At 38.8% G+C, this 13,457-nt stretch overlaps 1 protein-coding gene across 6 annotated transcripts in view; it reads right to left on the bottom strand.

Annotated features, from left to right (window-relative positions):
• The window catches only part of COL8A1 (collagen type VIII alpha 1 chain), a 159,928-nt gene that overhangs the window by 54,531 nt on the left and 91,940 nt on the right, over positions 1-13,457 (bottom strand). For all 6 annotated transcript variants that reach the window (XM_065913572.1, XM_065913569.1, XM_065913571.1 and 3 more), the window contains one exon: positions 4,600-4,718. The gene's annotated coding sequence lies outside the window, so the exon portion shown is untranslated. The remainder of the gene's footprint in view (positions 1-4,599; positions 4,719-13,457) is intronic.

Consider the following 13,457-nt stretch of genomic DNA (forward strand, 5'->3'; position numbering starts at 1 on the left):
GTATGTTTCAGAAGGCTTCCCTGGTGCAAAGCAGGAAATGTGGTTCGATCCGTGGGTCGGGAAGATCCCCTGGAGAAGGGCATGGCAACCCACTCCAGTATTCTTGCCTGGAGAATTCCATGGACAGAGGAGCCTGGAGGGTCTCCAAGAGGTGGACGCAGCTTAGTGACTAAACGATAGCAACTATTTTCCAAAAACATGTTCTACTCCCTTGTACCCTCTGTGATCGCTGATTTTTGACCTTTTTACTCAACATTACCTTATATTCTAATATTGTCTCCATAGCTCACACTGTGACTTCAAACAGCATGGAAGTAAGAGGCAGTAATACTTAAGAGCTACGTTTCTGCTCGTTGTTGCTAATCTTCCAATCTCTAAATGAGATAATCTTGGTTTAACTCTTAATATAGTGCCCAAGACTACATAATAAATGCCAAATAGATGTTACTTTTCAGTAATTTGAGCTATTTTTTTTTACCATATGTAGTTTTCTGCTAAATAAGAAATTTTCATTTACCATTTTTCCTGAGGACTTTCACTTAGATTTTTCAAAACAGAAATAAGCTACTTCTTTAGGGATTATACATAAACTATCTTAAAGAGTTGGTAGGAGGAATAAAATATACTACATTTTATAATAAATTTATATATAGTTATCATTTTACATTACTTGTATCACCTAATTGCCCAGTGTCTCATTCACTCATAATGTTAGTGGGAACCCATTTAAAAATAAGCTGTGCTTCAGAGTCACAAATATAGTTAATTCTTCTTTCCAAGGTATGTTTAAGCTTTCCAAGCATTCAGCAAGTATAAAATGAGACCTTTTAATGAATGAGCAATTTGAGGCATCGACTAATAAAGTCTGACTTTTTACCTGCCTGTGGAAGATGGGCGAGAATTACTAAACCATTACTGCAAATCCACACCGCTCTGCGTTTGACAGAAGTTTTGGAAATTGGTCTCAGCCACACCACGGCAGGTGTATAAAGAAGTCCAGGACCGTGAAATCCAGCCTGTGGGCTCTGACCGAGGGAATCCTCTAGTCCAGCTCTGACCACGAGAAACACTGAGCCATATGTGTGACTCGACATTTTCTAGCAGCCACGTTAAAGAAGTTACGGGGACAGGTGAGATTAATTTTAATCATAGAGTTTATTGAACTGAAGACAGAAAAAATATTATTTTGGTCCACATAAAAATCAATGCAAAAATATTAAGGAGATAGGTTACACTCTGATTTTTTTTTTTGTTCAAGGTCTTAGAAATACTGTATTTTATGCCCAATGTATGTCTTAGTTGGGACTAGCCACATCTCAAGTGTTATATCACCACCTATGGCTCATGGCTATGATATTGGACAGTTCAGCTTTGGAGGTTCTGCAGCATGCTAATGTGGTGTATGAGACAAAGGCCAGCTTGGAATCATCACACATGTCTGCTCCCGGCTCTGACATTTGATATTGAGATGACAAGTGATTTAGTGTCTCTGGGTCTCAAATTTCTACTCTCTGTAACAGGGACTCTTAATAACTGCCAGGCTCCTCTTAGAATGCTGTGAGGAAGAGTTAAATACTACATTGCATTTGAAAATGCTGTGTAAGATCATAAAGCACCAGACATATGTAAGGCATTATAGCTCTCTTTTATTGTAGATTTACTCTCATGACTTGCCCAAGGCCACCTTCCCAGTTGGTAGGAGAATCAAGGATAGAATCTGGGACTTCTGACTTCTAGCCATCTGCTTCAACTAAAGGCTGTTCAAAATATGCTAGCTTAAAAACAAACAAAAAACATTTTTATTTAAAGAAAAATTAGGAAGGAAGAGAGTGGCAACAAGAAATAAATTACATATTAAATGGTTAGGGTCTTCTTAGACACTGTCATGATGTTCTTCAGTAAAATGATACATTGAGGGTATTTATATACTTACATATCATCACTACAACCAAAAAGGATTGACTTTATTGCTGTCCTGTAATAGAATCATATGTTCTTCAGCGTTTCAAACAACTTCTAAATTGACCTGTGGTTTCCTCACTCTATTTATCTCCAAAATATAGTATAACCACAAGAAAGCCCTTCTGTACTGGGCTTGATTAATAAAACAGATATGGATCAATTTATCAGGTTTTCCATGGACATTTTTGGTTACAGATGTAACTCATTAATCCCCATGTGTGAGACACCACCTCTCTAGTGTCAGTCCAAGAGACACACTAATCTCTGAACAGAAAGTGGAAATAATTTAGTTCAATTCACCATATTATTTGGGGCTTACTGTGCATAAGACACATCAAGTATTTTTAAGGAGCAAATGGACTTTGTTTCTATGATAATCGTCACTCAGAAATACATGCTTCAACTTGAGGAAAAATATGGAGCCTAACAAACTTTCTATGAGATATGATTCAGGAATCTATATTTTTGGAAGATATAAAGATGATCAGAAAGAAAATTCCAGATTTTCCAAAAAATAATTTAAAAAGCTATCTTCTTTACTTTTGGAGGGCACAGAGCAGATTAGTTATTATGATCTATTTCCCTAATTGTAAGTTTATTATAGTTTTCATATTTAAAATTTTAGGGTCATTTTCTACATTTATTTCAATGAATTTCTTCCTAGAACTTAAAAACCACATAAAATATTTATCTTTATACTATGTGAAATTAAGCATAAGCCAAGTTCATTTTTGCCAAGAAGAATGCACTCAAGAAGTTCTTTACTTCCTTTTCAGTCAAAATTCCTTCTTAAAAATGGCTTTCATCTTGTCATCTATTTTTTTTTTTACTAGAAAACTATCATAAGCTTCAACTTATGATAGTTGAACTTATGCCTGAACTGATGACTAGATTGAATAAATATAATTTTTATTTTCACTTGTTGAATGATTGCTGTTGATCATTGAGTGAAATCATTTATTGAACAAATGTTACATTTTCTTGCTTTTACACCCTAGTTTAGAAACAAAGTTTAATTTTTTAAAAGTTCAAAAAAATGTATTTTTGATATTTCCATCATCACTTTATAACTTTCCTTTCCTCTTCCCTATAATAACCACCTTCTGTATTTTTATGATTTACTTGAACATTATTGTAATTTTTTACTGTGTGAACCCATCAATGCCCTTGGCTGCAAGATTTTGTTACAACAAAGCCAGAAGTAGCTGAGCTTTAGTAACAATTATCAAGTTTCTCGGGGTTGAGTTCAGAACCTTACCCTGACATTATGAATGTAACCCACATCATGCCTCCTTCTTCAGCTTCTCCAAAATGTGTGATTGGCTTGAGTTCTACAACCTGTTGCTTAAGTGAGCATATATTTTTTATTCAATGGTTTTACATTATAAATATTTCATTCAATTAATATCTAGCCTTGACGGAATGCAGCCAAAATAATTAGTGGTACCTGTAGTAAAAAATGTGATACATTAGGAAAATGAATAGTGTATTTGCATTTCTCCAGGAACTCTGAATAGATTCATTCTAGACAGGATGTGGTCATGTGGCATTAAGTATAGGCAGAGATGCTGTTTTTCTTTTTGTTCAAGTGCACCTCCAGCAAGAACACAAAAATCTAAGGAATCTTAACTCTTCATTCTTTAAATTACTAAATAAAATTAAATAGACTATAAAAAGCCATTGTACTATTAAATATTAGGAAACATTGAGTTGTGTGTCCAAAAGTCACACTTAAGACCAGGCAAGGGTAATAAGCATGAGATGGCTGTGGGTACTATGAGATAATGTCTACTTGTCAGAAATGGATAGAATTTTTTTTCTGTCGAAGTTCAAAAGTTAATGATTTACTTTATATTTTAATTGCTTCGACTGAGAGATCTATTAAGGAATAAAAGAGATTCTGTCATGCTGTTACTATTTTTCACTGTTGATATATTCAATATTGCATGTGAATAAAACCATATTTGTTACACCACGCTCTGTTTCATACATCCTAGATTGTCTTTAGGAAAATTTAGTACATGTCACTTCAGTCATCTGAAAGGAATCATTTCTTCATTACAACTCATAACTTAAAACTATAAAGTATCAGCCAGAAAAAAAAAAATTGGCACAATTAATAGAAATTTGATGATGGTAGAAAAGCACATACAGACATGACTGGGAGATGATAAGATTATTTTAATTTTCCCATTTGTGCTAGAATTATTTATTTTACAAATCTCCAGATCTTTTATTACTTAAAACCCTCTGCTGAATCATGAAAAGAAGCTTAAGTTAGCAATTTTCCTCTGCAAATCTAGCTGCTAGCATCTGGCGAACACTTGGATACCTAGTCAGGTCCTATGGAAATGATTATTTTAAGACTCTATTCAGCATGCCTGGGCTTAAAAATCAGCTCGAATCACACTCTGCACATGTATTTTACTCTCAGGGATTTTAAAACCTGGCATTAGTAGCGGCGGTTTCAAGGCTTTTGCAGTGGAGATGAGGGTGGGAAATAGGACAAGCAGGCAGGCTGGACACCCCGGCAGCCCCCGTGCTCCCAGGAGAGAGTGACTTCTGCAGAGGCACCCGCAGCGCCTGCGGACCACCCGCCCCCAGGCCACCGCGCCCCCCGCGGCGTCCCACACTTACATTTAGACTCGGCCGCCTGCGGAATCCAGGACCGCTGTCCCCGCCTGTGCCTCCCTGGGGCACGTGTGGGGCTGGTTTCCGTCCCTTCCCCAGATGCTGCTCCACTTCCAGAACAGCTTCTGAGGTAGGAAAAAAAAGAGAATACTTTTACTCAGTTGGAAAGGCAACAAGAGTCTGGATTATTATCAAAGTGCACTGTTCTGGGATCATAGGAGAAATTACATTATAGCAACGTATAAATACACACTGCAATAAAAGATGCTGTTATGGACCAGAATTTAAGTGACTATTTAGTTGATATTAGAGATATTTGTATGCTGATTAGGAGAGAGAATAATTTTGTGCATTTCTATGTAAGCAAATAGGTGCTTATTTATTTTCACTCACCACCATATATATAATTTTTATCCAAATAAACATTTCTTGTGTATGTTTATTGCTTTTCATGGTTATATTATGTGCTAGGTTCCCATTAATTTAATTTCTGTTAATACAGATTGCAGATAATTTAGAAAGGATGCGGGCAATTGCTACAGTGGGAGGAAATTTATGGAAGTAATACCTCAGGGAGCAATGGTAGGTTAATTTAAGAAAATTGATCTCTGCCATCAACATATTTCCATCTAATTTGCATACAATAGTATTTGAGTTAGAAATTATTTTCTATTATTTATCAAATCAGGTCTGGTGGAACTTTAATTCAGCAGCACTTTCAGGTTTTTGTTTGAGATTTTTAACTAGAGTATACTTTATAAACCATCTGTAATTTAGACTTTTTACAAGGCATATGGACACTTCTCCCCATTTAATCAGAATTTTGGAAATTTAACTCTGTGTTTTGCATATTAGTCTCTATTTTGTTTTGGTACATTTCACAGAAACTTGTTTAGGAAATATTATTTATATTTGATGTTCAAAAAATGATTTAAACAGGGAAACTTTAGACACTTTAAAAGATTTGAAAGCCAGGATTGGTTGATTAGGAAATAAACGCAGAACTGGGTTTCTAATTTAGAATTTCTGCAATATGACATAAGTGATATATTCTGGAGCAGTACTATTCAGTAAAACTTTCTGTGATAAAGGAAATGTTCACATTTTGCAATGTTCAATATGACAGCCACTAGCCACAAATGGCTATTAAGCACTTGAAATGTGGCTAGTGCAATTGGGGAAGTGAATTTTTAGTTTTATTTAATTTTAATTAATTCAGATTTAAATGTTCACTTGTGGGTAATGGCTACTGTATTGACGAGCATAATTCTGGAGTTTACATATATTTTATGTTCAACACAAAATGAGGAAGGACTTGAATGGTTCTAGTTGCTGAAGGAACATACATCTTATGTTCCCCAAACACAAGGCCCAGGCTCTGACACCTGAGCTTGTGCCAGATGAGTGGACCCAGGAGCATTCTGAATTTTGGCTCAACTTGGGGATATTCTGACATAAAGTTAAAGTTTGGGTTAACCATAGATGATCTGAGAACACGTTGTATATAGAAACTGTGGTATCTCAAGTGATCTCCCATAATAGAGTTCAGACTGTAAGTGGACTCAAGGGCTTGACTTTCCCAATCCATTGTTTGTGTGGTATGACTGGCAGGCAGCGGGGACAGATATAGAAGAGATACTCCATAAATGTAGCTGCCTCCATGAAAAAGAAACTCTCCAGATTCAAACTAGATCACAGGAACAGGCTGGTAAATACGTTTGTGCCTCTACCCAAATCATTCTTCACTAAATATTCATTGAGCGCTACTAGGCAAAAGGCACAATGCTTAGTGCTGGAGATAAAATGTTAGAAAAAAAAGAGATATGAAACCCCACCCTGGTGATTAACTGCATTAGACAATAAAATTTTTCCCAGTGTTTTCTTCTTCCAAAATTCCTTTTTCTTTTCCTGAATGTGGTGAAAAAAAAATAGGAGAAACACACACAGGATAAATAGAAACACTGAAGATCGTGATTATGTGTATCATACATCTTATTCAATTTACTTCTTTCCACACAGCTTTCACAGTTCCATACTGAGATGGCAAAAGCAGTTTTTGAAATGCACCATTGGAAACAGAAAATAACTGAAAAGATCTCAATCTAAATTTTTAGAACATGAGATGACCATTATCATTTAGCATTTATTAAGTTTTTACAATATATGTTAACATAGAGTTCTTTCCTCTCTATTAACTAGAAGAATGTCCTTTAAAATAATTGCCAATTAAATGCTGTTATGGGAGGACACTTCTTTTTTTTTTGCTTTGCCACTCAGAACACTGTAAGAAAGAGTGCTACAATCACATTTATGAAATGAATCAATTTTTTCAAAATTTGAGCACCATTGGAACACCTGACGGGAACTACTAGCTCCACAGACCACATGTAGCTCATTGTGTTTCAGTTCATTTCGGAAGAATGAACCAGAAAAGTGCAAAGAACCAAGCAAGAACTATTTAGCCACACTTCCCTCACTGTCTAGAGCAACTGAATAATTAAATGTATGGTTAGCCTAAATTTTTAGATGAATTTTCCAGTGTATCACTGATGGAAATTTAAGGATGAAAAGGATTAAAAACTATAGTAAATGAATGCAGCCAGAATACATAGTACTTAAAGCATCGAAAAGGCCCTATAGTCATTTCTCTGAATATAGTAACTGATAACGTCCTTAATATTTTATACATACAGTATGAAAATAATTTTTAAAAATGAATTACAAAGCAATGGAAGAAATCACAAAGAAGAAAGAAATTAATATAAGTACTTAAAAATCAGTTGCTCTTTAAAAACATTATAAGCAAACGAAAGGTGAAGTGGAATTTGTTTTAATCTTTAAAATATTTAATCGCTATGGAAGTTTGAAACAGTCACAGATTGTTTAACCCACCTCTGTGTCCCCTCCCAGTTAAATCTGGAAGGATTTGTGACTGCTTTGACCCATAGAACACAGTGGACCTGATGCTATGTAACTTCTGAGTCTGCCTCAGGAAAAGGCAATTGCTGCTTGGTTTTTAGAATACTGTCTTCTGGAATTCTGAGCCAGAAGACATCTGACTACCCCTAGGCCACCTTGCGGGAACAGCCAGGTTTAGGTGCTCCAGGGGCAATTCCAGCAGAGCTCAGACTTCCTTCCATCCCTGCCATGGCGCTGGATGTGTGAGTGAAGCCATGTGAGGCCCTCCAAGTCAGCCAATCTATAAGATAAATAAGCCAAGAGAGAGAAAAAGCTCCCAGCTGAGACCCATAAAATTGTGAGATACAATAAAATGTTGGTTATTTTAAAGTCATTACATTTTCATGTGGCTTGTTATGCAGCGATAGAAAACTGGAGAATACCTGCATGTATGTGTGCTGTTTTTACAGTAAAAATCTAAGAAATTGAATGTAAAAGACACCCTGTGAAGTTGTTTGAGAAATTGACAGAAATTGACAGTCAATATCCTTTGTATAGAAAGAGCTCTTAGGAATTATCAGGGGAAAGAATTGTAACATTGTGTTAAAAAATGAGCAATTAAATGAACACAAAATTCACAAAAGAAAAATAAAAAGGCTAAAAAAATGTAAAAAAATGTTCAACCTACTAAGTAAAGGAAATGTGAATTACACAATGGTTAAAATTTTGGTTATCAAACTGGCAAAAATAAAAAAAAATATTAAACACTGGTTTGGGTAAAGTGGAGTGTACATAGTACAAATTTTCTGGAAAATAAAGAAATATGTCCAGAGTTTAATGCCGTGAAGTTGGTCATTCATCTAGAACCTGTTTTTGCCCAAGGACAAGGAAAAACCAGAAACCTCCGTCTCACCCTTTAAACTAGGACATGCCAATCTATACAATTACTTGCAACGTGTCTCAGCTCAAAACTGGCCTTCTGCTGAGTCTGAATTTCGCTAAGTTGTGTCTGACTCTTGTGACCCCATGAACCTGTAGCTCCAGGCTCCTCCGTCCATGGGACTTCCCCGAGTGGGCTGCAATTCCCTTCTCCAGGGGATCTTCCGGACCTAGGGATCCAACCCTCGGCTCTTGCACTTCAGGCAGATTCTTCACCGCGGAGCCACCGGGGTTCCCAAGTCTGAAGTACGGAAGACATGTAACGCAGCTCTTCTCTTTAAGTCCAAGCTTTAACCTCCAGCAAGACACCTGCCGAAGATTTCTAACTGAGAGGCAGCAACACCTGCGGTGTGGACGGACGCTATTGAAGTAATTCCAGGAGGCTGAGACCGAGTTTGCAGAACTGATCGCTGTTCCCTGTGATACCTTCTTCCTTCAGAGTAAATTCAGAGTTAAGGTCAGAAGCGTCTTCCTTCTTCAACAAACCCGGGTTCGGGTCTTGCCTCTGCTTCTTTCGGTGAAAGTCCTTTGGGCTCCCCATCACGTCTGCAAAGCTGCTGTCCTGGGACAGAGAGACACTCTGCAACATCAGGGCTGGCAGAGCAGAAAGTCCAAGGAGTCTGCTCGGTCTCCTGGGTGATGTCACCGACGAGGGAGGAGGCTGTGGGGTGAAGATCCAAACCGAGGTAACGGGGGAGAGGCCTTTGAACTTTCCGGAGATAAAGAATTTGTTGTTAATGAAGCCAAGCGGCATCGGTTGCCAGGATTTTAGCCATCCGTTGGCGCAGAGGCGCGGCTCCGGAACGCGGCATGGGGCTGGCCGCGCTGCTTCAAGGCCAGGAGCCTCACCCTGGTCCCAGGCAAGCTGGGCCCCGAGACAGCGCACCGTCCGACAATCAGGCCCGGGCCTGCAGGCATTCCTCAAGGGCTCCTGACCCTTGTAGAAGGCTTTTCTCCATCTGTAGCATCCAGGCGATGTCAGCAGGGTAGGGCGCGGGGCATAGCCCTCAGACCCAGGCCAGGGATGCTGGGCCGCATCTCCAGGATGCCCGGGAACGTGGCTTCAGCCGCAGGTTGGTACCCAGGCTTCTCACCACACTTCGAACGGCCTCCTGTGGCTTGTTCTACCCGACTGAGACGGTCACATTGTCTTTCCATTTTCCACATTTCATCTGGCTCCTGCACTTGAAGGACCAGACGGCCACAGGGCAGTTCTGGGCGCTCGGGGATGTGGGAGCCTGTATGAGGGCCTGTCAGCCTCTATAAGGACCACCGGCTTCTCCTCCTCAGACCCCGGCTCTGGACTTCCTGCCCTCACGGCGCCTCCCTCCACAGTGTCGGCAGCCTCAACCACCCTCACTTTCCCTCCAAATTTCCTTATGCATAACTCTTCCATGGTTCCAATTGCATGAAAAATGTATCTACTTTTGGTCTGCCGACAAACACAGCAGATGAGGTGAATTTTGAAAAAATCTGATCCACCATTCTGCCGCTTAACACCCCCACTCTTGCACCTAATAGCTCCCCTCAGTACTTAGCCTGCCAGACACCTCTGTCAATGGAATTCTCCAGGCAAGAATACTGGAGTGGGTAGCTGATCCCTTCTCCAGGGGATCTTCGCAACCCAGGGATCCAACCAGGGTCTCTTGCATTGTAGGCGGGTTCTTTACCAGCTAAGCTACCATGGAAATCCCACAGCACTTAGGTCAGATCTAAACTGCTTTTTCGCTGCCAGGCCCCATATAATTCTTACTCCGCCGACCTCCCCATTCCCGCACACCTCTTTCCCCCTTGCCCTTTATTCTCCAGCCACACTGGCCTTCTCCTTGTGGAAAATATCACACTGGTCCCCATCTTCAGGCCTCTACTGTTCCCATGTCGGGAATGCTCTTCCTGCAGAACCCTGAATGCTGGGCTCTTCATTTAAATCTCCACTTACAGGTCACTTCTGCAGAGAGGTTTTTCTTGACCATCTAATCTAAAGTCAGCCACTCATTTTCATGCATCTCTAATTCCCTTTCATCACACAGTAGCCCTTGTATACCCCCTACTTCATCATACATATTATCTGTTCATAGTCTGCCTCAAGAGCAGCCCTTCCTCTCTCTCCACTCCTTGAGAGCAGAGAACTTGTTTGTTTCATTCTTGGTAACATGCCTTGCCTTCTCTCATGGCTCAGTGGTAAAGAACCTGCCTGCCAATACAGGAGATGTGCGGTTCGATCTCTGGGTCAAGAAGATCCCCTGGAGAAGGAAATGACAACCCACTCCAGTATTCTTGCCTGGGAAATCCCAGGGACAGAGGAGCCTGGCTGGGCTGTGGTCCATGGGGTCACAAAAGAGGCAGATGTGACTTAGTGACTAAACAACAAACAGCAACATCCCTTGTGATTGGAACTAGGATGGGCTCATGGTAGGTGATTCATAAATATTTGCTGGATGCCTTGCAAATACTTTTTGTACTTTTGAAATACAAAACTTAGCCGTGCAGAAGACACAGCATTTGAAACCATTAAAAAAAAAAACCCTAGACTTTGTATGTTATATGGGCATTTTTCAAAGCTTTGATGGTTCTGATTAAAGTACATTGCTTCAGTTTAAAAAAGAAGAAACAGCCAGCACAAAAATCACAACATCGTAAAATCATTTCAGGACCGTGATGAGAGCTCCCCTGTCAAATCAGATACTTTTAAGACTCGAGCACCACTCAACAGGCTCCTTGCTTTGACTTGAAGAATGTGCACCTCCCACCCATGTATTTTTTGCTGCTGAACATATGATTTATTTACTGGGTAAGGAACATGTCTTGAAAAACTTCCCTTTCAGCACTGAAAGTGTTGAAAACAGAGTTTCATCTTTTGAGCCTGGTTTAATACAAACCTCTGGAATGAGGAGATGTCTTAATTGTCCCCTTGAGTGGATGAGAGTTAAATTAAAACTGTTCCTCTTGGTGTCATTCTCTCTGGAATTGCAGGAACCTTAGTGGCTGGGTCTCAGTGGCCAACTATGATTACAAGATTCTACAGAAATGAGATCTGTTTCTATAAAATTCATGAGAAAAATCTGAATTGCTATTTATAAATAGGCTACACCATTTCAGAAGTGATATAACATTCAGACACTCAAGCACAAGTTTTGATATGTGTTTCAACATAGCCTATCCTTACTAGTTTATAATTTCCTCCACATTCTTATGATTCTTGAAGGGATGGGAAATAACACATTTACTAAACATGTCCTTTGGGCGAGTCTGCTTGCTAGTTGTGTTAGTTGCATAGACTCATTTAATCCTGAGAAGTGTGCAACACGTGAGTGAGGCCATGAGAAGAGACCTCCTGTTCTCTCACACAATATTAAAGAAGACTGATGAATCAGGAATCAGCAAAACAGAAGAACTGCCTATTCTTATCCCACTGACATTGTCTCAGGGTTTAGTTCCAAGTTTTTCAAGGGACAGTTGTCTGGAGCTTGGAAAATGTTCATTGATTTTATAGTGTTATTAAATTGGGCACAAGATTTGCATAGTAACTGTGTATTTGAGTGGTTTAGGAATGTCAGGGCTTTAGAAGACAACTGGATAAGGTGCCTGGAGGCTATTTTCACAGTCCCACAGAGTGGTACATCTGATTTGGTTTCATTAATAATGTTTGGAGAGCTGGAGGAAGGGGTGGGCAGACCATTTCCCTTTCTCCACCCATCTGAAGGAACGCCTTCACCCTTCAGCTAACTTTTTATAAAAACTTAAGGTTGTATGTCTCAGATAAAACAAGGATTGTGAAATTTCATATCTACTGAGACAGGATTAGTTCTGAATTGATGACTAAATCCTGATGAGAGAGAGGAAAATAAATCTCCTAAGGTTGTACTAAGCCACCACTGAGGGTCTGGATTGTGGATAACTGGCCTTCTTTTAAGTACCTTGCAGTTAGAGAGACACTCATTTTTCCTTTTTTTTATAAGACCCACATTATAGTCACACAGTTTACAAACACACAGTATACTTCAAAGAAGCCAAGTATAAATGACCTGGTAGAAAAAAGCATTGAAAAGATCTAAAGATCCAAAGTATATCTGAAATTCCTACTAGTTTGGAATAATGAAAGACAAAGTGAGAAATTAAAACTTCCATATGCAAATAAGTTTGAGAAATAGTGACTCTAGACAACTGGAGAGCAGAAGTTTCATTGGTCGCAATCTAAAATTAGGTTCTCATAATGCAACTTAAGAAGAGATCATTGACAGGAAGTAGTCAATGAAATTTTCATACTAGGTATATCCTCTTGACACTTGCAATTGATAAAAATATATCACCCTTTCCTAGAGGTCCCTTATCCTTACTGAGAAATTATAGCCCCTTTAAATGAAACCGTTACATAAACTTTCAGACAGGATAAAATATTAGTAATATAATGGTGATTCAAGGTATGTTCAGAGGTCTTCTAAACAACTGAGTTCAGGAAAAAAGCTAAGGCTGTGTCTTTGTAAGGTCAATATTCAAGGAGAATCTAGCATGGAGTCTCTTTTCAGTTATTCAGATATTTTGCATTATATAGCAATGCTTAAACCGAACCAAAAACTGCAAAGTAAGTGAATTCGTTTGTTAGGGCTGACAATATTTTGACCACTTTGCATTCAATCATCTGGTCATTTGCATCATGATTCATTAATCTATTCATCCAAATAATTAAATAATAGAGTAATTGATTAATTAAACATCATACATCATCTAAGATGACCTGTGAAGTGATTTGTTTGAGGCAAGTGAAAAAAAAATGCCTTGGGTGAGTAAAATTTGATTTAGTTTCACCTCCAGTTAAAAGTGGATTTATTCTTATTGAGGACTAATTGATGATACTGATTCAATAACAGCTAACAAATTAAAATGATGCCCCCAAATAAGCATTTTATGTACCTTTGAAATAAATGTGGAAAACTTCAAGTGTCCCTTGTCACTTGCCTGTGGAATAACTTTGGTGCAGACCATGGTAGAAAGAAGCAGGAAGGAGAAAAAAATGTGCTGTGCATATT

The sequence above is a fragment of the Muntiacus reevesi genome, chromosome 21, assembly GCF_963930625.1.
Source record: "Muntiacus reevesi chromosome 21, mMunRee1.1, whole genome shotgun sequence".
Taxonomy (NCBI): Eukaryota; Metazoa; Chordata; class Mammalia; order Artiodactyla; family Cervidae; genus Muntiacus; species Muntiacus reevesi.